The sequence below is a fragment of the Procambarus clarkii genome, chromosome 61 (assembly GCF_040958095.1).
Source record: "Procambarus clarkii isolate CNS0578487 chromosome 61, FALCON_Pclarkii_2.0, whole genome shotgun sequence".
NCBI lineage: Eukaryota > Metazoa > Arthropoda > Malacostraca > Decapoda > Cambaridae > Procambarus > Procambarus clarkii.
In genome coordinates this window covers 29,999,491-30,025,506 of record NC_091210.1, presented here as the reverse complement: position 1 = coordinate 30,025,506, position 26,016 = coordinate 29,999,491, and the positions used below count along the sequence as shown (strand labels likewise).

At 44.4% G+C, this 26,016-nt stretch overlaps 1 pseudogene; it reads left to right on the top strand.

Moving 5' to 3' along the window:
* Positions 1–26,016, top strand: part of LOC123751800 (macrophage mannose receptor 1-like) — a 111,041-nt pseudogene that overhangs the window by 43,193 nt on the left and 41,832 nt on the right.

Genomic DNA, 26,016 nt, shown 5'->3' with positions numbered 1-26,016 from the left:
GTTAAAGGTTTTGAACAGTCTTTTTTTTTTTTTTTTTTTTTGCAGGGATATTCCTGCGCGGGCCCTAAGCCTCTGGCTGGCCCACTAAGTGTTGCTTGTTTCTGTTTTACTTGGGCGGAGTATGAGTATTTATGACTCGTATGGTCGCTTCAGTAAGATTTTGGCATATGTGTTTAACAACTTCTTCTGCTCTGTTGAATCTAAGTTGAAATCTTAATGGGTTTGTAACTGTACACAACAGTCTGTTGTGTCCTAGTGGTTAAAGTACTGTACATGCTATGGTGTATGGAGCTCTGGCTGTCTGGTTTCGAATCCTTCAGAGGTGACGAGTTTTCTGTTGCATATTAGCTTGGGGACCCTTCAAGCTTGCTGCATATATATTATATAGAGTGACTGGAACATTGGAACAAACACTCCAACAACGACTTCGTTATTAATATTTCTAGTAAATAACTGGATAATGATACGATGACTGCTCTTGGTTACGGTCTGAGTTTTTCCATATCGAATATGCATGTTAATTATTTAGATATTTCCAAAGGTTTTAGCAATCTGGAAAAATATAGTGAGATTTTAGATGATAACATTAATATTTGCAAGGGTATGGTGTACGGGTCTTTACTTAAGGGTACAGTTCCTAATTGTCCAGAAAGGTTTATTCAAGCATTCAAAACCCTCGAAGATTATAACGCTCTACACATCACAAAGGCTGATATGTCGAATGCTTTTTGTGAGATTTTTCTATTTACGTTACCTTGAAGGTTGACTTCAAGCAGAAAAGAGTGCTTAGCCGACACGTTAAGTGTCGGAAGCAGCTTGTACTTTAAAAAAGAGACAGGAGCAACCTCTAGGACTTCAATGAAGTTGAAATACTTATCCACTAGGTCGTCATGTTCCTTGAGTGACAAGACACCATTAAGGGTAAGGGTAAGAGTTCCAAACCAAATTTGATTTGATGTGTAGCACTATGAATCGGGTTCGAATCCTGAAGCAGGCCTTCAGTAAAATTCACATAAAATATTGTACATTGCAGAATATGTGTGTGTGGGACAATTTTTGTTGTAGGGCTTGCTATAAAGAACGTTCTCATAACAATAACAAGTTGTTCAACACAGAAACTAAGTCTACTACAACAACAAATTTGACGTTACATTACTGTCTTTCAGTGGTACGTTAGAGAAAGCTAATTCAACAGCCCTAGTATAGCAATGACTCCTGATAAATGCAGCTCCAAGTATAACCACAATAATCCTATCTGAGGTCGCTTTGGGCTGAAACAAATAAACTAACTAAACACTGGTGTGCCCACTTAGGACACAAATTGCAATAAAAAATTACTTGCAACCCACTGCAATATAAATTGATAACTACAACTTGCAAATCAACTCTTACAGCCCCTCTGCAATATTATCACAATGACCAGGTGGGTTAATGACACTTCGGTAACCCTTTATCAATTCTACGTTAACCATTACTCTAATGAATTTAGTGATCAATTACGTTAATTGACTGTCAACACCAGTCAGCAACATTTTAGTTTACATTAAATAACTCACTTGTCTCCTACAGACAAATCAACTGTCAAATGATTACTCGCTCGTCTTTAATTACATCGCACTTGACCAATCAAGCATTCAGTAATTACTAATTACTGTCACATGGACAGCTAATTAAAATGAGTTACGTTAGAGATTACTGTCACTCTATCGAGAGTTGTCTCCACAATCTGTCAAATTTACCTTGAGGAATGTTAATTACCCTAATTAACTCTAGCAATTAATTAACTCTCCCATGGAGAGATAATATTACACGAATGCATTACTCTCCACACTACCTAAGCAGGTCTCATCAAACACTGAATTCACGAGGTGGCGGGCATTAATTACCCCTAATTAACATTAATTATTAATCAACTGTCCTACAGACAGATATGATAAATCCAGTACGAATTTTGCTAGCTCAAATTACTTTGTCCTCGACAGTCTGTCAAAATCCTGTGACATTAATTACTCTATTTAACTTGAGCCGTTAATTAGTCCTCCCCACGGACAGATAATTAATCTAAAAAATGACGTTAACACAAACACCGTCGCCCTCCCCATTGTCCCTCACCACTGTGGGAATTCACTATGATGATGATGCTAATTACCCTCAATTAGCTAGAGTGATCAGTTAGGTGCCCCACAGACAGATAATTGCACTCGAACGTATTCCGTTAATCTCAGTACTGTTTCAACACAACAGTCCCTCATTCAGCTATGTGTATCCCTTGGGTGATATTAATGACCCTCATTAACTCTCACTGAATCCTTCATTAGCCAATCTAAGATTACAGCCAGAACCTTGTCATACAGACAAATAATACACCACGGTACACCTTGCAGCCCCCCTGCGATGTATCTTACACTACTTAGTGAATAAAATAAGTAATCACCGTCCAAAAAAATCACACAACACACTACGTAAAAGAATTACTCTGGCCAAATACAGTAAACACAGCTAGGAAATCTCCCAGTAAATACCTTCAAAGTTACACACTACACTGCCGGAAACTGGTTCCTTCTGAAATTATATCACATGACACGGGCCATATAGCATGATAATTATACATATATAATAAACACCTTATCCCTCAATGGAAAATGTACTGCACTGGCGGTAATTAACCATCCTAATAACTCAATAGTTCACAAATTATATACTAAATGTGTTCCAGGTGTACTCATACACAACTTTATGTCCTCACACACAGTCGTGCCCTCCCCAGAGACTGATTGACGTTAAACGGTGCATCTCACGCGTCTGCACTTCCAATCACCTATGCAGATGTTTATGGACAATGCTTAGACGGAACTTCGAAGTAAGTTTTTGAGACTTAAAACACCAATACACAACGGGGTACTCACTTTACCTGGCCAGCCTCCACAATCACTCATCCTCATTCATACACTGAGGTACTGCAGAGCTGGAGATCACCTCACTTCCTCCACGTGGTTAAAACAGAACCACGGATGCTGAACATCACACACAACCGCTCCTTTGCCAGGTAAGTCCACTACGGGCTCACCATAGCAAGTGCTACTTGGAACTTGTTTCGAGTAGCTGAATCTGCAACAACAACAACATGCTGAACACGGTGTCATGTCCCAACTCAGTGCGGCGTGAGCAAGGTGTCGAAGACTGGGGCTTAACGCGGCTCAATATGTTCCATACACGTCTCCAACACACACACACACACACACACACACACACACACACACACACACACACACACACACACACACACACACACACACACACACACACTTAGAAGCTTGAAACTCAGATGAGTCACAGAGATGTTAGGAAGTTTTCTTTTAGCGTGAGAGTAGTGGGAAAATGGAATGCACTTCAGGAACAGGTTGTGGAAGCAAATACTATTCATAATTTTAAAACCAGGTATGATAGGGAAATGGGACAGGAGTCATTGCTGTAAACAACCGATGCTCGAAAGGCGGGATCCAAGAGTCAATGCTCGATCCTGCAGACACAACTTGGTGAGTACAACTAGGTGAGTACACACACACACACACACACACACACACACACACACACACACACACACACACACACACACACACACACACACACACACACACACACACACACACGACATAGTTGTAATTGTGGAAACTAAAATTAATGACATGATCTCAGATGCAATCTTTCCTGAAGGGTACCAGGTGATACGAAAAGAGAGGGCACAGAGACAGGGAGGGGGAGTAGCACTCCTAATAAAGCGGAAATGAAAGTTTGAAGACCTGGGAAATCGAGTTACCAATGAGTGCACAAGCTTCATACATGGAACTCTGACAGTAGATGGGAGGAAGATTGTGATCTTGGTAATCTACAATCCCCCACCAAACAGTAGAAGACCCAGGCAGGAGTATGATGACAATAACAAAGCATGTATAGATGAACTTCAGAAGGCAGCAACACTAGCCCACAGAATGAGAGCGAAGCTGCTGATCATGGGGGCCCTAAATCATGGAGAGATAAATTGGGAATCAAGGAATCCCCATGGAGGGGACGAAACGTGGGGAGCAAAATTAGTAGATGTTATAGACAGGAATTTCCTGACACAACATGTGAAGGAGGACACAAGGGAAATAGGAGGAGATGCACCGAGCCTATTAGACCTGATTTTCACCCAGAACGTAGAAGATATCGAGAATTTAGAGCATGAAATACCTCTAGGGGCCAGTGACCATTGTGTCCTAGTCTTTGACTACATGATGGAATTCAAACTTATGACCATGGGACAAGAGATCTGGGAAAGGAGAGCTGACTACAGGAAAGGGGACTATAAGAGGATAAGGGACTATCTGGGTGAAGTACAGTGGGAGGAAGAAATTAGAGGAAAAACAGTCCGAGATATGATGTACCTAGTCATACAGAAATGCCATGAAGCCGAAGAGAGATTTATACCAACGGTAAAGGGAAAAAATAAGATGGAATATAATAACCCATGGTTTAATAGACAATGTCAGGAAGCAAAAATGGCCAGCAGGCGGGAGTGGAGTAAGTACAGAAGACAAAGGACAACAGGATCATATACAACAGAGCTAGGAACGATTACATTAACATAAGACGAACATCGGAAAGGGACTATGAGGACGATATTGCAATCAAAGCGAAAAAACAACCTAAGTTACTACACAGTCATATAAGAAGAAAAATGTCGGTGAACGACCAAGTGACAAGACTAACCCTTACACTGCTCAGGGGTCATATGGACATTTACACCCCTGTGCGCAAGAAAAAAAAAATTCAAAAATTTTTTTCGTCTTCTAAACATGTTAATTTGAGTCTCCTGAGCACGGGAAAAATAATAAAAAAATTCTATTATACATACCAATGACACAATTGAGCCGAGAAGTTGGCCGATGACGTCACAGATTGTGAGCGCTCAAGGGTGCTGCGTCAGCCAGCTGTCACTCACGGCCGCTCGCGCGGCCCGAGTTGCCGCGAATTTATTTTCGCGGAATTATTTACAGTATTCTTGGGTCATTTTACTCCAATTGTTTTCGCTAGTATTGTTCCAATTATTAGCAATAGACGTTGTATTATAATAAAAATGGTATAAACTCACTAAGCGCTCACATATTAATGTCACAATTATTCCCACCAAAATGGTATAATTTACAGGAAATATTCAATGTATTTGGGTTTTTTTCAATATAAACACAAAAATAAACTTGATATGTACATTTATTTACCAAAGAATTACACATTTAGTACTCCAGGAGACTGTGATACTGTGCGAAACAGTCGATATGGCACAGAGGGACGGCACACGCTTCGCACCATGTCAACACCAATTTGCGTTTCTGTGGCCTCAATTTGGTACTGGAACACACAACACACCGACGCTGGCCTGCTGCACGAGCTCCAGTTGGTGGTAATTTCTTGATTTGATGTATCAGAAAGGCCTCCCTGTAAGCGAGCCTGGGTGCAGGAGCATGGTTCAGTATTGGGTCTCGAATGGGTCTTTGTATACCAGGTGTGTCCTTGCCAAATTTACCTAGCAACTGTTTCACAACTTGGAAACTGAACGAACGGAAATATGGTTTTCTACCTGTCTTCACAAGAAACATATTGTAACTGTTCAGCATTGTTACATCAATAAGGTGAAAAATCATTTTCTTTGTCCACTTCACTGTTTTACGTACACACTCTACAGCACCCACCATCATGTCACATTTATCAACTAAACGCATGTTGATGTTGTAGTCCATCACACAATCTGGCTTGTATATTATTTGCTTTGTTGTTCTGTTCACCATGCCACTGTCTACCATTGTACCAGGGTGAATGGTGGTCAACATGTTCACTTCACGTCTGTCTTTCCACCGCACTGAAAGCATTGCACCACTTTTCCTTACCTCGCAGTCACCTACTTGCATAGCAGTATCAAACACAGGCATTTCCTTTCGTTTTGGCTTTACTGTTCCACACACTCCAGTCTTATTATCCAGCAAGAATTTCGTTAGCAAGGGACTGGTATAATAGTTATCTGTGTACAATATGTGGCCCTTGTTCAGATATGGTGCAAGCAGTGACTTCACCACACTACCTGAGAAGCCATGTTCGTCATTAGCAGGAATATCTATATTTGTGGCTGAATAAAGTATCATGTGTAACACCATTCCTGATTCACAGTCACAGAGCACAAAGAATTTCAGTCCAAATCGGTGACGTTTTGAGGGAATATACTGCTTGAAGGCAGCACGTCCTTTGAAAAGCACCAGGGATTCATCAATAACCAGCTTCTGAGCTGGTATGTAGTAATCTCGGAACTTTCCAATCAGGTCATTTAGCACGTGCCTCACCCTCCAAAGCCTATCATCCTGTGTCTCGTCAGCATTATTTGCAAAATGAATGCACCGTAGGATCAACAGAAATCTGTCTCGGGACATATATTTCCCGAACAATGGTGTTGGAACAGAGTTGTCTTTGCTCCAATAATCTGAAATTACGTGTTTCACACAATGTTTCATCAACATGCAAATTGCAAAAAACACATACATCTCATCAACAGTTGTCTCTTTCCAACGCTGTAGTCGCGAAAATTCTGAAACTTCCTCACCTTCGATGAGATCATCCACAAGTCTGTTCGTTTCGTGAGCAATGTGTTTCATTAGAGGCTCATCGAAATATGCAGTAAAGAAGTCCATTTCACACATTTCGTCACCAGTATCAGGGAAAAGATCAGTAATTCCCACATCTCTGTTATCAAAGTCGGGAATTTGTGGAACAAAATCTTCCCCATCACTCCACACACACAAACCTGCTGCCTTCCGAGAGCCATTAGCTGCACCACGGCGAGGAATCCGGGGACCAGGAGCTGAAGCAAGCCTTGTAACAGTAGGGGCAGGAACGGTAGATGAGGAAAAAGATGTGGAGCATGAGGGAATTTGTTCCTCATTGTCGCCATATTGTCCCATGCGGCGGCGCTTGGCTGGGCGGGCAGCTGATGCGGCGAAACTTGTACTGGCACTGGGGGTAACACTATTCTCCAACTCTTCATCACTAAAGCCTGAGAAAGATTCACTTGTTTCAGACTCGTCAATCGTATCATAAACGTGCAGTGGTATAGATGAACGATGTGCTTGGGCGTGGGGTGGTGTTGAGTGGTGTTGAGTAGCAGCCTCGAGAGGCATCCTCACCCTCGTGGCACCCACATGTTCCCCCTCACTATCCGTTGTTTCGATTTCTTCTGGCTGGGTATAATCTTCATCTATATCTGAGTCGTCAATATCAGACTCATCAACGTCCTTGAACAATTCATCTGCAATTTCGTCTTCGGTCAAGGACTGCGCGGCGCGGAGCGCTGAACGAGGTCGCACGCTGGGTCGTGATGCGCTCGCCATGGTGTCTGGCCACTAACTAAGGCCTGTGAAACAAAGGAGGCCTGCTCTGGATTTTTTTTCAAAATGGCGTCTGTTTACAATCGCCCCTGGCTACGGTATGGGTGACCCCTTTACACCGCGGGACGTTTGAATCGTGCCTGGCACCCTTTGGCGTATATATACGCCATGCGCACGGTGGGACATGTTACTCATGGCGTATATATACGCCATGCACAGTTAAAGGGCTAAGGAAGACAGAGGGGGCATATACTGAAAGTGACAAGGAAATCTGCGAGGCACTGAATGCCAGTTTCCATGGAGTGTTCACTACCGAGCCTGAGCAGCTCCCATTGTTGGAAGGGGTTACCCTAGATGAAAGACTATCAGATATAGAGGTGACAGCAGAGGAGGTAATGAAACAGTTGACAACTCTAGATGCAACTAAAGCAGTTGGACTAGACAAAGTATCACCGTGGATACTAAAAGAAGCAGCGCAGGCCCTCAGCATGCCTCTGGCAATGATCTTTAATGAGTCACTTATGTCGGGAGAATTGCCCAGTTGCTGGAAGAAGGCAAGTGTCGTGCCGATCTTCAAGAAAGGTGATAGGGAGGAGGCACTTAACTATAGACCTGTATCACTGAGAAGCATCCCCTGTAAAATACTGGAAAGAATAATTAGGCTACGACTGGTTGCACACCTGGAGAACATTAGGTTTGTGAACAAACATCAACATGGGTTCTGGACAGGGAAATCATGCCTAACAAACCTTCTGGAATTCTATGATAAAATAACGAGGATAAGACAGGACAGAGATGGTTGGGCAGACTGCATATTTCTGGACTGCCAAAAAGCCTTTGATACAGTACCGCACATGAGACTGCTGTTCAAGCTCGAGAGGCAGGCGGGGGTGGGGGGAAAGGTCCTAGCATGGATAAGGAACTACCTAACAGGAAGGAGCCAAAGAGTTACAGTAAGGGGCGAGAAGTCGGACTGGCGAACAGTAACAAGTGGAGTACCACAAGGATCGGTGCTCGGACCAATTCTATTTGTTGTATATGTTAACGACATGTTTACAGGCGTAGAGTCCTACATGTCGATGTTTGTGGATGACGCAAAGTTGATGAGAAGAGTTGTGACAGATGAGGATTGCAGGATCCTCCAAGAGGACCTGAACAGGTTGCAGAGATGGTCAGAGAAATGGCTACTGGAATTCAACACAAGCAAATGTAAAGTTATGGAAATGGGACTAGGAGATAGGCGACCAAAGGGACAGTACACAATGAAGGGGAACAGAATACCTGTGACAACGCGCGAAAGAGACCTGGGTGTGGACGTAACACCTAATCTATCTCCTGAGGCACATATAAATAGGATAACGACAGCAGCGTACTCTACACTGGCAAAAGTTAGAACATCATTCAGAAACCTAAGTAAGGAGGCATTTAGGGCGCTTTACACTGCCTACGTGAGGCCAGTCTTAGAGTATGCCGCCTCATCATGGAGTCCCCATCTGAAGAAGCATATAATGAAACTGGAAAAGGTTCATAGGTTTGCAACGAGACTCGTCCCAGAGCTACGAGGGATGGGGTATGAGGAGCGCCTGAGGGAACTGTGCCTTACGACACTAGAAAGAAGAAGGGAGAGGGGGGACATGATAGGAACGTATAAAATACTCAGAGGGATTGACAGAGTGGACATACACGAAATGTTCACACGGAATAGTAACAGAACGAGGGGACATGGATGGAAGCTTGAAACTCAGATGAGTCACAGAGATGTTAGGAGGTTTTCTTTTAGCGTGAGAGTAGTGGGAAAATGGAATGCACTTCAAGAACAGGTTGTGGAAGCAAATACTATTCATAATTTTAAAACCAGGTACGATAGGGAAATGGGACAGAAATCATTGCTGCAAACAACCGATGCTCGAAAGGCGGGATCCAAGAGTCAATGTTCGATCCTGCAGACACAACTAGGTGAGTACAACTAGGTGAGTACACATACCCCCTACCCCAAACCCTCCCTGCCCCCACTCAAATACCCAGCCACATCTCCCTCCCCCCCCCCCCCACACCCAATCCCCACCCTTCTACCCCTCCCCTCCTCCATCCGAGTTCCCCCTCCCCCCCCCCCTTTCCTTTCTGTCCTCCCTCTCCTTTTTCCCCATACCCTCCTTGTCCCTCCCCCTTCACTTGACTCCCCACCCCTTATCCCAGTATCCTCTGCAACCCTGTTATCCACCTCACAAATCCTCACTCCCATGGAACAGCTTCCCCCAACAGCAGAACACTCACCAAGGAGGAGATTTGAGAAGGGACAGAAGAAAGTGAGCCTCAAGGCAATGTACACTAACATAGATGGAATTACAAATAAAGCAAATGAAGTTGGAGAATGGGTACTAAAGGAAAACCCAGACATAATAGCTCTCACAGAAACAAAGCTAACGAAAACCATAACAAATGCAGTGTTCCCACAGGACTATTATGTTATGAGGAAAGAAAGAGAAGGAAGAGGTTTCTCTGCTGGTAAGAAAGGCTGGGATTTTGAGATGGTTGTTCAGGGATGTGAAGGTTTCAGTGACTACATAACAGGCACAATAACTGGAGGGCAAAAAATTATAGTCGTAGTCATATATAATCCAAAATCAAATGACAGAAGACCCAGATAGGAATATGATAGAAACAACATGGCCACCATTAACATAATAGAGAGAGTAGCTTCTGTTGCTAGCAGTAAAGGATCTGGACTACTAATCATGAGAGACTTCAACCATGGGAAGATAGATTGGGAGAACGGAGACCCGCATGGAGGACCAGAAACATGGAGAGCTAAGCTGCTGGACCTGGCAACAAGGAACTTTCTAAGCCAGCACATCAAGGAACCAAAAAGAATGAGAGGAGAAGATGAACCAGCAATGCTTGATTTGATATTTACCCTAAATGAGTGGGATATAAGGGAAGTCAAGATGGAAGCGCCCTTGGGAATGAGTGATCACAGTGTATTGAACATCGAGTACCTGGTAGAGCTAGGAATTATCTCCCCCAAAAAAGAACTAGGAAACAAAAGGCTGGCATACCGAAATGGAAATTATGAGTAGATGAGAAGCTTCCTAAGGTAAATACCTTGGGACACAGACCTCAGAGATAAGTCTGTACAAGATATGATGGACTATGTCACCCAAAAGTGTCAGGAGGCAGTAAGCAGATACATCCCGGCCATAAAGGAAAAATCCGAGAAGCAAAAGAAGAATCCCTGGTATAATAGGGCATGTATGGAAGCAAAGAAACTGAACAAAAGGGCGGGGAGGAACTTCCGGAATAACAGAACACCAGAAAGCAGAGAGAGATACCAGAGAACCAGGAATGAGTATGTCAGGGTGAGAAGAGAAGCAGAGAAAAGTTATGAAAATGATATAGCAAACAAAGCCAAGACCGAACCAAAGCTACTCCACAGTCACATCAGAAGGAAAACAACAGTGAAATAACAGGTAGTGAAACTTAGAACAGGCGAGGACAGGTATACAGAGAATGACAAAGAGGTGTGTGAAGAACTCAACAAGAGGTTCCAGGAGATCTTCACAACAGAACAAGGTGAGGTCACTGTACTAGGAGAAAGGGAAGTAAACCAGGCGGCCTTGGAAGGGTTCGAAATTACGAGAGAGGAGGTCAAGAGACACCTGCTGGATCTGGATGTTAGAAAGGCTGTTGGTTCAGACGGGATCTCACCATGCTTACTGAAACAGTGTGCAGTGGCACTTTGCTTGCCACTCTCCATAGTGTATAGTAGGTCACTGGAGACGGGAGACCTACCAAAAACATGGAAGACGGCGAATGTGGTCCCAATATACAAAAAGGGCGACAGGCAAGAGGCACTGAACTACAGGCCAGTGTCCTTGACTTGTATACCATGCAAGGTGATGGAGAAGATCGTGAGAAAAAACCTGGTATCACATCTGGAGAGAAGGGACTTCGTGACAAATCGCCAACATGGGTTCAGGGAGGGTAAATCTTGCCTGACTGGCTTAATAGAGTTCTACGATCAGGTGACAAAGATTAAGCAAGAAAGAGAGGGCTGGGCGGACTGCATTTTCTTGGATTGTTTGAAAGCCTTTGACACAGTACCGCATAAGAGGCTGGTACATAAGCTGGAGAAACAGGCAGGTGTAGCTGGTAAGGTGCTACAGTGGATAAGGGAGTACCTAAGCAATAGGAAGCAGAGAGTTACGGTGAGGGGTGAGACCTCCGATTGGCGTGAAGTCACCAGTGGAGTCCCACAGGGCTCTGTACTCGGTCCTATCTTGTTTCTGATATATGTAAATGATCTCCCTGAGGGTATAGATTCATTTCTTTCAATGTTTGCGGACGATGCCAAAATTATGAGAAGGATTAAGACAGAAGAGGACTGTTTGAGGCTTCAAGAAGACCTAGACAAGCTGAAGGAATGGACGAACAAATGGTTGTTAGAGTTTATCCCAACCAAATGAAATGTAATGAAGATAGATGCAGGGAGCAGGAGGCCAAATACAACGTATCATCTGGGAGAGGAAATTCTTCAAGAGTCAAAGAAAGAAAAAGACTTTGGGGGTTGATATCACGCCAGACCTGTCTCCTGCAGCCCATATCAAGAGGACAACATCAGCGGCATATGCCAGGCTGGCCAACATACGAACGGCATTCAGAAACTTGTGTAAAGAATCATTCAGAACTTTGTATACCACATATGTCAGACCAATCCTGGAGTATGCAACCCCAGCATGGAGTCCATATCTAGTCAGGGATAAGACTAAACTGGAAAAGGTTCAAAGGTTTGCCACCAGACTAGTACCCGAGCTGAGAGGTATGAGCTACGAGGAGAGATTACAGGAATTAAACCTCACTTCGTTTGAAGACTGAAGAGTTAAGGGGGGACATGATCACCACATTCAAGATTCTGAAGGGAATTGATAGGGTAGATAAAGACAGGCTATTTAACACAAGGGGTACACGCACAAGCGGACACAGGTGGAAACTGAGTGCCCAAATGAGCCACAGAGATATTAGAAAGAACTTTTTTAGTGTCAGAGTGGTTGACAAATGGAATGAATGCATTAGGAAGTGATGTGGTGGAGGCTAACTCCATACACAGTTTCAAGTGTAGATATGATAGAGCTCAATAGGCTCAGGAATCTGTACACCTATTGATTGACGGTTGAGAGGCGGGAACAAAGAGCCAGAGCTCAGCCCCCGCAAACACAACTATTTGAGTACAAATAGGTGAGTACAGGCTGGAGTTGCTGCGTTCCATACCCACTGTGTAGGCCTGGACGAAATAGCGATGCGGTGAGATTAATGTCAATGTCTTACGTTGGAATGAAATTCACGGAATTTCTACTGAACACTTTCCCTGATTACTGTAGAGCCTCCCTGATACTTTTAATGCTATGTACCTTATTCAAAGAGACAATGACGAGCGATGTGAGAATTAAATGGGGGATTCACAAAACAGTCTGTTGCCTTCTGCTTTGGCAATGATAACGCAGTTGACTCTACGTTAGTGTTAAGTACACTCCTTACTTAAATCAATGTACTATCGGCCGCGAATACCGGATACTGCATATCTTAAAGCGGACTTGCGTCGAGGTACAATAAGATGGAGCAACATAATGGTCGTTACGGACAATGTTTCACATAGTTTGGCCGAACCACGTGAACCACACGGCCAAGCTGGTCCCCAGTGTGTTTGACGACCAATCACAGAATAGCGCCTCAGAGGTTTAGGTGGCTCCACCACTCACGACTTCCCTTGAGGAGGCTTGATAATGGGCCTGACAGGTGAATGGACATCACTTTGCATTCGTAGTCCTGAGGTTCCGGGATCGATCCCCGGTAAAGGCGGAAACAAATGGGCAGAGTTCCTTTAACCCTGATGCACCTGTTCACCTAGCAGTAAATAGGTACCTAGGAGTTAGACAGCTGCTACGGGCGGCTTCCTGGTGGGTGTGTAACAAAAAAAGGATGCCTGGTCGAGGACCGGGCCACAGGGACGCTAAGTCCCGAAATAATCTTAAGATAACCTGAAGATGGTCCAGGACGGACCGAAACGTCGTCGTCTTTTCATCTTCTGGTGTGTGGTTTGGTCAACATTCTTCAGCCACGTTATTGTGACTCATCATATCATCAGCACATGAATAGCAATGACTACGTCCAAAAAATGAACCAGTTATTGGATGACAGAGACTCTTACTTACCTGTTAATAGTGATCCTATTGAAAAAAGTTATTAACACATTTTAACAAAACTCTTAAAACATTGCTCAAGAACGATAAGGAGTTGATTTCATAAGTTTTTAAGTCATTTCCCCTTCCATACCATTTCTGTATGGTCTTATTGAAACACACAAACCAAATAATCCTGCAAGACCTATTATTAGTTCTGTTGGATCTGTGGCATATAGACTTTCCAAATAGCTTGTCCCGGTCTTGTCCCCAGTAGGAGGTGCCATTGCCTACTCACACATAACAAACAACTTGTACGTAGTTAACAAGTTGTCTGGTATGAAATTAAATTTTGATTTTAAACTTGTGAGTTTTGATGTTTCGGCTCTGTTCACTAGGGTTCCTGTTGATGACTTGTTGACATTCTTACGGGATCTACTCCCTAAATATAATTTAACTTTACCTACTAACACCATTGTTGAACTCATAAAATTGTGCATTAAAGATAATTATTTCAGCTTTAATGATTCATTATATAAAACAAACATTTGGCATGGTGATGGGAAATCCTCTCTCCCCCTGTTTTGAGCAATTTGGACATGGAATGGTTTGAAACGAATATCTTAACCGGGATTTTACCCTCGAATTCGGTGTGTTATAGGTATGTTGACGGTATACGATGCCTGTGGCCGGTTAACCATGACCGAATTGATTTTTTCATTCAGCTTAATTCGCTGGTCCCTGTCAATTAAATTCACAATTGAGAATGAAGAGAATGATGTTCTGCCTTTTTTTAGACATCATGATTCACAGAATTAGCAGGAGTTTCAAATTCGATGTATATAGGAAACCAACCAATGTGTGCTCGTATGTTCATTTTTACTCAAATCATAATGTTCAGGTTAAGGGAGCAGTATTTTCTGGAATGTTTCTCAGAGCCCTGAGGGTTTGCAGCCCAGAATTTTTTGATGAAGAAATAACGAAATATTTGAAATTGGGTCTTGGATCTCGCGTTAGGTCAAGCAAAAAGGACGTTCTACAAACAAACTCCCTAGTCTAAACCAAAACTAAAAAACTCGTTTTTATTACCATATTCTGATGGACTAGTAAATCTTACCCCAGCCCTGAAGAGCCTTAATATTAACTCAGTTTTCAAAAATAATAATACAGTTAAGTCCATGTTAATTAAGAACTCTCCCTCGTCTGTAGCAGGTTGTGTGTACTCCATCCCTTGTAATGAGTGTACAAGTGTTTACATCGGCCAGACTGGTAAATCTCTTTCCTCACGTTTAAAACAACATTCATATGCTATTCGTACAGCCCAGCACTCCAGTGCATTGTATTTGCATTCCAGTTTGTGATCATTCTATCGTCTTCAGAGGGGCGAGATGTATTGTTAAAAGTAAGGGTTTCGTTGAACAAAATGTCATTGAGTCTGCTCTGAACAAACAATGTAACAACAGCCTGAAAGTAAGCCCTGGCATGTACAAATTAGATCCCCATATAAGCTTCAATTTAGCACGTCAATACAATACAGCATCCATTTAACCTTTATTTATTTATTTCCATCCAGCGGAATTTCCATCCAGCGGTCAGGTGACCTGCCCTGGTGGGTATTAGGTCTGCCTACAAAGTTTCTGTTATGAACCCTTCCGTAACCGGGTTCTTTTAAACGATACGATCCTTCTCAAGGTCAGAGATCCTTAGCTTTGGTGTAAATGCGTGTAATGTTTAAGGTAAGCATTGAAATTGCACTTAAAACTATCACTTATTAGTATTTACAAATACTATTATACACACCCTCTGGCGAGGTAGTCCAACGCATCACTAGCCCTCACGCTAGCTAGTTACAAAGATGACGGACACTATGCAAGTCCTGACGAGGTGTTCCGCGCAACACACTAGCCCTTACGCTAGCTGCAGATATTGTGACGTCTTCAAGCTCCCTCTAAACGCACTCGCTAGTACGCTCAAACAGTGAAGTCTTCCAGCGCTCCACTAGCCCTCTGGCTAGTACACGCCAACAGTGAAGTCTTCCAGCGCTCCACTAGCCCTCTGACCAGCTAGCTTGATGTGGTACAGAAGGTGGTGTTGGCTGGATGTGGTACAGAAGGTGGTGTTGGCTGGATGTGGTACAGAAGGTGGTGTTGGCTGGATGTGGTACAGAAGGTGGTGTTGGCTGGATGTGGTATAGAAGGTGGTGTTGGCTGGATGTGGTATAGAAGGTGGTGTTGGCTTGATGTGGTATAGAAGGTGGTGTTGGCTTGAGGTGGTATAGAAGGTGGTGTTGGCTGGATGTGGTATAGAAGGTGGTGTTGACTGGATGTAGTATAGAAGGTGGTGTTGGCTTGAGGTGGTATAGAAGGTGGTGTTGGCTTGATGTGGTATAGTAGGTGGTGCTGGCTTGATGTGATATAGTAGGTGGTGCTGGCTTGATGTGTTATAGAAGATGGTGCTGGCTTGATGTGGTATATGAGGTGGTGCTGGCTGGATATGATATAGCAGGTGGTGCTGGCTTGATGTGTTATAGAAGGTGGTGCTGGCTTGATGTGGTATATAAGGGGTGTTGGCTTGATGTGGTATAGTTGGTGATGCTGGCTTAATGTGGTATTTTTTATTATTATTATTTTCTACCACTGACGTGGCCACACATTTACAATGCTAACCAGCATATATACATTTTCTTCTGTCCTCCATAGACAGAGTTAGAGATGTGTTAAACATATAGTTCAAGGGTTTATTGAACAATCAACCACAGAAGGTGATTAGGTGCTTTTAAAATGCTAAGCTAACTTACATACGTAAATACATAGATACACAGATTTACGTATGCTCTATATAAAGTGTTCGATGTGTCTTTTACATAGTGTCATTAATGTGCATTTACAAAGGTGAAATGTAATTCTGATCAGATTCAATATATACTTTATACACATACATATACATACACACACACATGTACTTACATATACATATATACATACACATATACACACACACATGCATTCACATACAATTGTCTCTTTTACTCTGACAGGGTGAGATAGCTGATAGAGAAACTAGTGTGCAATTAAGCACTTAATCACTGAAGGTGATTAAGGTTCTTTTACAAGTTCAGGTTATATAGTTACATCACATACATGCATTGTATAGTTGATACATTACATGGTTAATCTTGGGTACAAGTCCAATATAACATCAAGTGTTCCAGTACTCATATAGTAATTACAGAGTTCAGCATACCTTAGCCCAGGAGGGCGAAAGTCAGTCAATATGGGACATTCTACAATATAATGTTCAAGAGAGTGCATGTTTTCTTTTTCACAAAGTTGACACATTGTGTACTCGACATTTGGGTTTTGAGAAAGCTGCCAGATACGTCTGGCAGCTTGATTTTGAATATAAGGTGGTGTTGGTTTGATGTGGTATTGTAAGTGGTGCTGGCTTGCTGTGGTATAGCAAGTGGTGCTGTCTTGATGTGGTATTGTAAGTGGTGCTGGCTTGATGTGGTATATAAGGTGGTGCTGACTTAATGTGCTATATAAGTTGGTGCTGGCTTGATGTGGTATAGTAAGTGGTGTTGGCCTGATGTGGTATAAAAGGTGGTACTGGGTTCATGTGGTATAGAAGGTGGTGCTGGCTTGATGTGGTATAGTAAGTGGTGCTGTCTTGATGTGGTATAGTAATTGGTGCAGGCTTGATGTGGTACATAAGGTGGAGCTCGCTTGATGGAGTATAGTAAGTGGTGCTGCCTTGATGTGGTATAGAAGGTGGTGCTGGCTTGATGTGTGGTATAGAAAGTGGTGCAGGCTTGATGTGGAATAGTAAATGATGGTGGCTTGATGTGGTATAGTAAGTGGTGCTGCCTTGATGTGGAATAGTAAATGATGCTGGCTTGATGTGGTAGAGATGGTGGTGCTGGCTTGATGTGGTATTGAAACTGGTGCTTGCTTGATGTGGTATAGAAAGTGGTGCTGGCTTGATGGGGTATGGTAGGTAGTGCTGGCTTCATGTGGCATAGTAGGTAGTGCTGGCTTAATGTAGTATAGTAGGTAGTGCTGGCTTGATGTGGTATAGTAGGTGGTGCTGGCTTGATGTGGTATTGTAAGTGGTGCTGGCTTGATGTGGTATATAAGGTGGTGCTGACTTAATGTGCTATATAAGTTGGTGCTGGCTTGATGTGGTATAGTAAGTGGTGTTGGCCTGATGTGGTATAGAAGGTGGTACTGGGTTCATGTGGTATAGAAGGTGGTGCTGGCTTGATGTGGTATAGTAAGTGGTGCTGTCTTGATGTGGTATAGTAATTGGTGCAGGCTTGATGTGGTACATAAGGTGGAGCTCGCTTGATGGGGTATAGTAAGTGGTGCTGCCTTGATGTGGTATAGAAGGTGGTGCTGGCTTGATGTGTGGTATAGAAAGTGGTGCAGGCTTGATGTGGAATAGTAAATGATGGTGGCTTGATGTGGTATAGTAAGTGGTGCTGCCTTGATGTGGAATAGTAAATGATGCTGGCTTGATGTGGTAGAGATGGTGGTGCTGGCTTGATGTGGTATTGAAACTGGTGCTTGCTTGATGTGGTATAGAAAGTGGTGCTGGCTTGATGGGGTATGGTAGGTAGTGCTGGCTTCATGTGGCATAGTAGGTAGTGCTGGCTTAATGTAGTATAGTAGGTAGTGCTGGCTTGATGTGGTATAGTAGGTGGTGCTGGCTTGATGTGGTATAGTAGGTGGTGTTGGCTTGGTGTGGTATAGTAGGTGGTGCTGGTTTGATGTGGTACATAAGGAGGTGCTGGCTTAATGTGGTATAGTAAGTGATACTGGCTTGATGTGGTATAGAAGGTGGTGCTGGCTTGATGTGTAATAGCAGGTGGTGCTGGTTTGATGTGGTATAGTAGGTGGTGCTGGCTTGATGTGGCATGGAAGTTGGTGCTGGCTTGATGTGGTATAGTTGGTGGTGCGGACTTGATGTGGTATTGAAATTGGTACTGGCTTGATGTGGTATTAAAAGTGGTGTTGGCCTGATGTGGTACAGAAGGTGGTGCTGGCCTAATGTGGTACAGAAGGTGGTGCTGGCTTGATGTGGTAATAAAATTGGTGCTGGCTTGATGTGGTATAGAAGGTGGTGCTGGCTTGATGTGGTATAGAATGGGGTGCTGGCTTGATGTGGTATAGAAGGTGGTGCTAGCTTGATGTGTTATAGCAGGTGGTGCTGGCTTGATGTAGTACTGAAATTGATGCTGGCTTGATGTGGTACAGAAGGTGGTGCTGGCTTGATGTGTAATAGCAGGTGGTGCTGGCTTGATGTGATATAGTAGGTGGTGCTGGCTTGATGTAGCATGGAAGATGGTGCTGGCTTGATGTGGTATAGTTGGTGGTGCTGGCTTGATGTGGTATTAAAATTGGTACTGGCTTGATGTGGTATTAAAATTGGTACTGGCTTGATGTGGTATTGAAATTGGTGCTGGCCTAATGTGGTACAGAAGGTGGTGCTGGCTTGATGTGGTAATAAAATTGGTGCTGGCTTGATGTGGTATAGTTGGTGGTGCTGGCTTGATGTGGTATAGAATGGGGTGCTGGCTTGATGTGGTATAGAATGTTGTGCAGGCTTGATGTGGTATAGCAGGTGGTGTTGGCTTGATGTGGTATAGCAGGTGGGGCCGGCTTGATGTGGTATTGAAGGAGGTGTTGGCTTGATGTGGTATAGAAGGTGGTGCTGGCTTGATGTGGTATAGAAGGTGGTGCTGACATGATGTGGTATTGTAGGTGGTGCTGGCTTGATTTGGTATAGAAGGTGCTGCTGGCTTGATGTGGTATGTAAGGTGGTGCTGGCTTGATGTGGTATTGAAATTGGTGCTGGCTTGATGTGGTATAGGAGGTGATGCTGGCTTGATGAGGTATAGAAGGTGGTGCTGTCTTGAAGGGTATAGTAGGTGGTGCTGGCTTGATGAGGTATAGAAGGAGGTGCTGGCTTCATGTGGTATAGTAGATGGTGCTGGCTTGATGAGGTATAGAAGGTGGTGCTGGCTTCATGTGGTATAGTAGGTGGTGCTGGCTTGATGTGGTATAGTAGGTGGTGCTGGCTTGATGTGTTATAGGTGGTGCTGGTTTGATATGGTATAGTAGGTGGTGCGATCTTGATGTGGTAAATAGAGTGGTGCTGGCTTCATGTGGTATAGAATGTGGCGTTGGTTTGAAGTGTTATAGGATGTGGTGCTGGCTTGATGTGCTATAGTTGGTGGTGCTGGCTTGATGTGGTATAGTAGGTGGTGCTGGCTTGATGTGGTATTGAAATTGGTGCTGGCTTGATGTGGTATTGAAGAAGGTGCTGGTTTGATATGGTATAATAGTTGGTGCTGGCTTGAAGTGGTATAGTAGGTGCCTCTGGCTTGATGTGGTATAGTAGGTGGTGCTGGATTGATGTCGTATTGAAATTGGTGCTGGCTTGATGTGGTATAGAAGGTTGCGCTGGCTTGATGTGGTATAGAAGGTGGTGTTGGCTTGATGTGGTATAGTAGATGGTGCTGGCTTGATCTGGTATAGTAGGTGGTGCTGGCTCGAAGTGGTATAGTAGGTGGTGCTGGCTTGATGTAATTGAAATTGGTGCTTGCTTGATTTGGTATTGAAGGTGGTGCTGGCTTGATGTGGTATAGAAGACGGAGCTTGCTTGATGTGGTATGGAAGGTGGTGCTGGCTTAATGTGGTATAGAGGGTGATGCTGGCTTGATGTAGTATAGAAGGTGGTGCTGGCTTAAGGTGGTATAGTAGGTGGTGCTGGCTTGATGTGGAATAGAATGTGGTGCTGGCTTGATGTGGTATCGTATGTGGTGCTGGCTTGATGTGGTATAGTAGGTGGTGCTGGCTTGATGTGGTATCGTATGTGGTGCTGGATTGATGTGGTATAGTAGGTGGTGCTGGCTTGATGTGGCATAGAAGGTGGTGCTGGTCTGATGTGGTAGAGTACGTGGTGCTGGCTTGATGTGGTATAGTAGGTGGTGCTGGCTTGATGGTGTATATAAGGTGGTGCGGGCTTGATGTGGTATAGAAGGTGGTTCTGGCTTGATGTGTTATAGAATGTGGTGCTAGTTTGAAATGTTATAGGACGTGGTGCTGGCTGGATGTGGTGTAGTTGGTGGTGCTGGCTTGATGTGGTATAGTAGGTGGTGCTGGCTTAATGTGGTATTGAAATTAGTGCTTGCTTGATGTGGTATAGAAGGTGACGCTGGCTTGATGTGGTATAGTAGGTGGGGCTGGCTTGATGTGGTATTAAAATTGGTGCTGGTCTGATGTGGTATTGAAAATGGTGCTGGCTTGATGTGGTACAGTAGGTGGTGCTGGCTTAATGTGGTATACCAGGTGGTGCTGGCTTGATGTGGTATAATAGGTGGTGCTGGCTTGATGTAGCATGGAAGATGGTGCTGGCTTGATGTGGTATAGTTGGTGGTGCTGGCTTGATGTGGTATTAAAATTGGTACTGGCTTGATGTGGTATTGAAGTTGGTGCTGGCATAATGTGGTACAGAAGGTGGTGCTGGCTTGATGTGGTATTAAAATTGGTGCTGGCTTGATGTGGTATAGTAGGTGGTGCTGGCTTGATGTGGTATAGAATGGGGTGCTGGCTTGATGTGGTATAGAATGTTGTGCTGGCTTGATGTGGTATAGAAGGAGGTGCTGGCTTGATGTGGTATAGCAGGTGGGGCCGGCTAGATGTGGTATAGAAGGAGGTGTTGGCTTGATGTGGTATAGAAGGTGGTGCTGGCTTGATGTGGTATAGAAGGTGGTGCTGACATGATGTGGTATTGTAGGTGGTTCTGGCTTGATTTGGTATAGAAGGTGCTGCTGGCTTGATGTGGTATGTAAGGTGGTGCTGGCTTGATGTGGTATTGAAATTGGTGCTGGCTTGATGTGGTATAGGAGGTAATGCTGGCTTGATGAGGTATAGAAGGTGGTGCTGGCTTGATAAGTATAGTAGGTGGTGCTGGCTTGATGAGGTATAGAAGGTGGTGCTGGCTTGATGTGGTATAGTAGGTGGTGCTGGCTTGATGTGGTATAGTAGGTGGTGCTGGCTTGATGTGGTATAGGTGGGGCTGGTTTGATATGGTATAGTAGGTGGTGCGGTCTTGATGTGGTATAGTAGTAGGTGGTGCTGGCTTGATGTGGTAAATAGAGTGGTGCTGGCTTGATGTGGTATAGAATGTGGCGCTGGTTTGAAGTGTTATAGGATGTGGTGCTGGCTTGATGTGCTATAGTTGGTGGTGCTGGCTTGATGTGGTATAGTAGGTGGTGCTGGCTTGATGTGGTATTGAAATTGGTGCTTGCTTGATGTGGTATAGAAGGTGACGCTGGCTTGATGTGGTATAGTAGGTGGGGCTGGCTTGATGTGGTATTGAAATTGGTGCTGGTCTGATGTGGTATTGAAAATGGTGCTGGCTTGATGTGGTACAGTAGGTGGTGCTGGCTTGATGTGGTATAACAGGTGATGCTGGCTGGATGTGGTATAGTAGGTGGTGCTGGCTTGATGTGGTATAGTAGGTGGTGCTAACTTGATGTGGTATAGTAGGTGGTTCTGACTTGATGTGGTATAGTAGGTGGTGTTGGCTTGATGTGGTATTGAAATTGGTGCTGGTCTGATATGGTATTGAAAATGGTGCTGACTTGATGTGGTACAGTAGGTGGTTCTGGCTTGATGTGGTATAGTAGGTGGTGCTGGCTTGATGTGGTATAGTAGGTGGTGCTGGCTTGATGTGGTATAGAAGGTGGTGCTAGCTTGATGTGGTATAGTAGGTGGTGCTGGCTTGATGTGGTATGGAGGGTGGTGCTGGCTTGAGGTGGTATAGAAAGTAGTGTTGGCTTGATGTGGTATTGAAGGTGGTGCTGGCTTGATGTTGTATAGAATGGGATGCTGGCTTGATGTGGTATAGAATGAGGTACTGGCTTGATGTGGTATAGAATGAGGTGCTGGCTTGATGTGGTATAGAATAAAGTGCTGGCTTGATGTGGTATAGAAGGTGGTGCTCTCTTGATGTTGTATGGAAGGTGGTGCTGGCTTGAGTGGTATAGAGGATGAAGCTTGCTTGATGTGGTATGGAGGGTGGTGCTGGCTTGATGTTGTATAGTAGGTGGTGCTGGCTTAATGTGGTATAGAATTGGTGCTGGCTTGATGTGGTATAGAAGGTGGTGCTGGCTTGATGTGGTATAGAAGGTGGTGCGGGCTTGATGTTTTATAGAATGTGGTGCTAGCTTGATGTGGTATAGTAAGTGGTGCTGGATTGATGATGTATAGTAGATGGTGCTGGCTTGATGTGGTATAGTAGGTGGTGCTGGCTTGATGTGGTATAGTAAGTGGTGCAGGCTTGATGTGGTATAGAAGGTGGTGCTGGCTTGATGTGGTATAGTAGGTGATGCTGGCTTGATGTGGAATAGTAAGTGGTGCTGGCTTAATGTGTTATAGAAGGTGGTGCTGGCTTGATGTGGAATAGGAAGTGGTGCTGACTTGATGTGGTATAGAAGGTAGTTCTTGCTTGATGTGGTATAAAGGGTCGTGCTGGCTTGAAGTTGTATAGAATGTGGTTCGGCCTTGATGTGGTATAGAAAATGGTGCTGGCTTGATGTGGTATAAAGGGTGGTGCTGGCTTGATGTGGTATAGAAAATAGTGCTGGCTTGATGTGGTATAAAGGGTGGTGCTGGCTTGATGTGGTATAGTGGGTTGTTATGGTTTGATGTGGTATAAAGGGTGGTGCTGGCTTGATGTGGTATAGTGGGTTGTTATGGCTTGATGTGGTATAAAGGGTGGTGCTGGCTTGATGTGGTATAGTGGGTTGTTATGGCTTGATGTGGTATTGAAAGTGGTGCTTGCTTTATGTGGTATAATAAGTGGTGTTGGCTTGATGCCGTATAGAATGTGGTTCTGGCTTGATGTGGTATAGAAGGTGGGGCTGGCTTGATGTGGTATACAAGGTGGTGCTGGCTTGATGACGTATTGTAGGTGGAGGTGACTTGATGTAGTTTAGAAGGTGGTGCTGGCTTGATGTGGTATTTTAGGTGGAGCTGGCTTGAACTGGTATAGAGGATACTGGCTTGATGTGGTATAGTAAGTGGCGCTGGCTTGATGTGGTATAATAAGCGGTGCGGGCTTGGTGTGGTGTTGTAGGTGGTACTGGCTTGATGTGGTATAGAAGGTGGTCCAGGCTTGATGAGTTATTGTAGGTGGAGCTGGCTTGATGTGTTATAGGTGATACCCGGCTTTATGTGGTATATTAAGTGGCTCTGGCTTGATGTGGTATAATAAGTGGTGCTGGCTTGATGTGGTATAATAAGTGGTGCTGTCTTGATGTGGTATAGAAGGTGGTACTGGCTTGATGAGGTATTGTAGGTGGACCTGGCTTGATGTGGTATAGGTGATACTGGATTGATGTGGTATAGTAAGTGGCGCTTGCTTGATGTGGTTAGACGGTGCTGGCTTGATGTGGTATAATAAGTGGTGCTGGCTTGATGGGTATTGTAAGTGGTGCTGGCTTGATGTGGTATAGAGGGTGCTGGCTTGATGTGGTATAGAAAGTGGTGCTGGCTTGATGTGGTATTGTAGGTTGTGCTGGCTTAATGTGGTACAGAGGGTGCTGGCTTGATGTTGTATAGTAAGTGGTGCTGGCTTGATGTGGTAATAGAGGGTGCTGGCTTGATGTGGTAATAGAAGGTGCTGGCTTGATGTGGTATAATAAGTGGTGATGGCTTGTTATGGTATAGTAAGTGGTGCTGACTTGATGTGGTATAGTAAGTGGTGCTGGCTTGATGTGGTATAGTAAGTGGTGCTGACTTGATGTGATATAGTAAGTGGTGCTGACTTGATGTGGTATAGTAAGTGGTGCTAGTTTGATGTGGTATAGAGGGTGCTGGCTTGATGTGGCATAGTAAGTGTGCTCGCTTGATGTGGTTTCGAGGGTGGTCCTGGCTTGATGGGCGCTGTCGGATACAGGTTAGTTGTGCTATCAGCTTGATTCTGGGAGTTTGCTCTCGTCTGTTTCCAACAACTACAATCATTACTTTGAGTTAAGTGCTAGTACCCACTTCCGCCGCGCGCGCGAACACACACACACACTTACCGAGGACCCAACCATAACGGAACATTTGTGTGAGCACAGGCGCGTGTCTGCCGGGCTGGGAGGTGTTCGAGAACTCCTGCTACTACTTCAACACGGAGGTGGAGGACCTGGTGGTGTGGCAGGACGCCAAGAGTACCTGCGAAGCCGTCGGTGCCGCCCTGGTCGTCCTCAACACTGAGCAGGAGGACGCCTTCTTTTACAGCCACATCCCGGAGTCAGACCAGCTCTGGATTGGCCTTTACAGTGAGTGATTATATAATTTAGTGGGTTGATCACTCGGCTGGATAATGTCACTGCCAGGATAATACTCACTTAGTGGTAACCACAAAGATATAATCCCATCTTTGGCACGATATATCTTCCATTTCTATGGCTGATATATGCCATAGTCCTCATTACTTTGTCTCATGTAAGGAATAAGGAAGACCTTCTCACTAAAGTGTCATACACTTAAAGAGAGAATATTAACATTTACACAGCTTTCTCTGAAATGTGGATTGGTAAATTGACAGGTAATTTGGATTTGGACAGGTAAACCGGATGACAACATTTACTGGACGGACATTTACTATGGACAGTAAGAACTTCACCAAGATGACGGCTCAAGACAGAACTGACGCTCTCAATGCGCAGGATCAACAATGTGTCTTTTTTGAGATTGGTGGTAAGTGAATGAGTGAGAGTAAGACGACATTTTACTCCTTACATTTATCTAACCAAAACATATTATTAAACAATTGTCGTCTTATTTTGCTGAATATTAAGCCTATTGATTCCTGTTACTAAGGCAACAATTAATTTTAAAAATATGGCTTAAATAAATGTTTTGTGTGAGCAGAGTCGGCGCTAACTGTCCCGACGTCGTCCTGGGTGCCAACTGACTGTCTCGTCCCGCGGCACTACGCCTGCGAGGTGCCAGCTGGCACCCCTGTCATTCTCATCCCTCCCTCTGGTGAGTCCTGCATCCTTGGTGCCTTTGGTGAGTCCTGCATCCTTGGTGCCTGTGGTGAGTCCTGCATCCTTGGTGCCTGTGGTGAGTCCTGCATCCTTGGTGCCTCTGGTGAGTCCTGCATCCTTAGTGCCTCTGGTGAGTCCTGCATAATTGGTGCCTGTGGTGAGTCCTGCATCCTTGGTGCCTCTGGTGAGTCCTGCATCCTTGGTGCCTGTGGTGAGTCCTGCATCCTTGGTGCCTGTGGTGAGTCCTGCATCCTTGGTGCCTCTGGTGAGTCCTGCATCCTTGTTGCCTCTGGTGAGTCCTGCATCCTTGGTGCCTGTGGTGAGTCCTGCATCCTTGGTGCCTCTGGTGAGTCCTGCCTCCTTGGTGCCTCTGGTGAGTCCT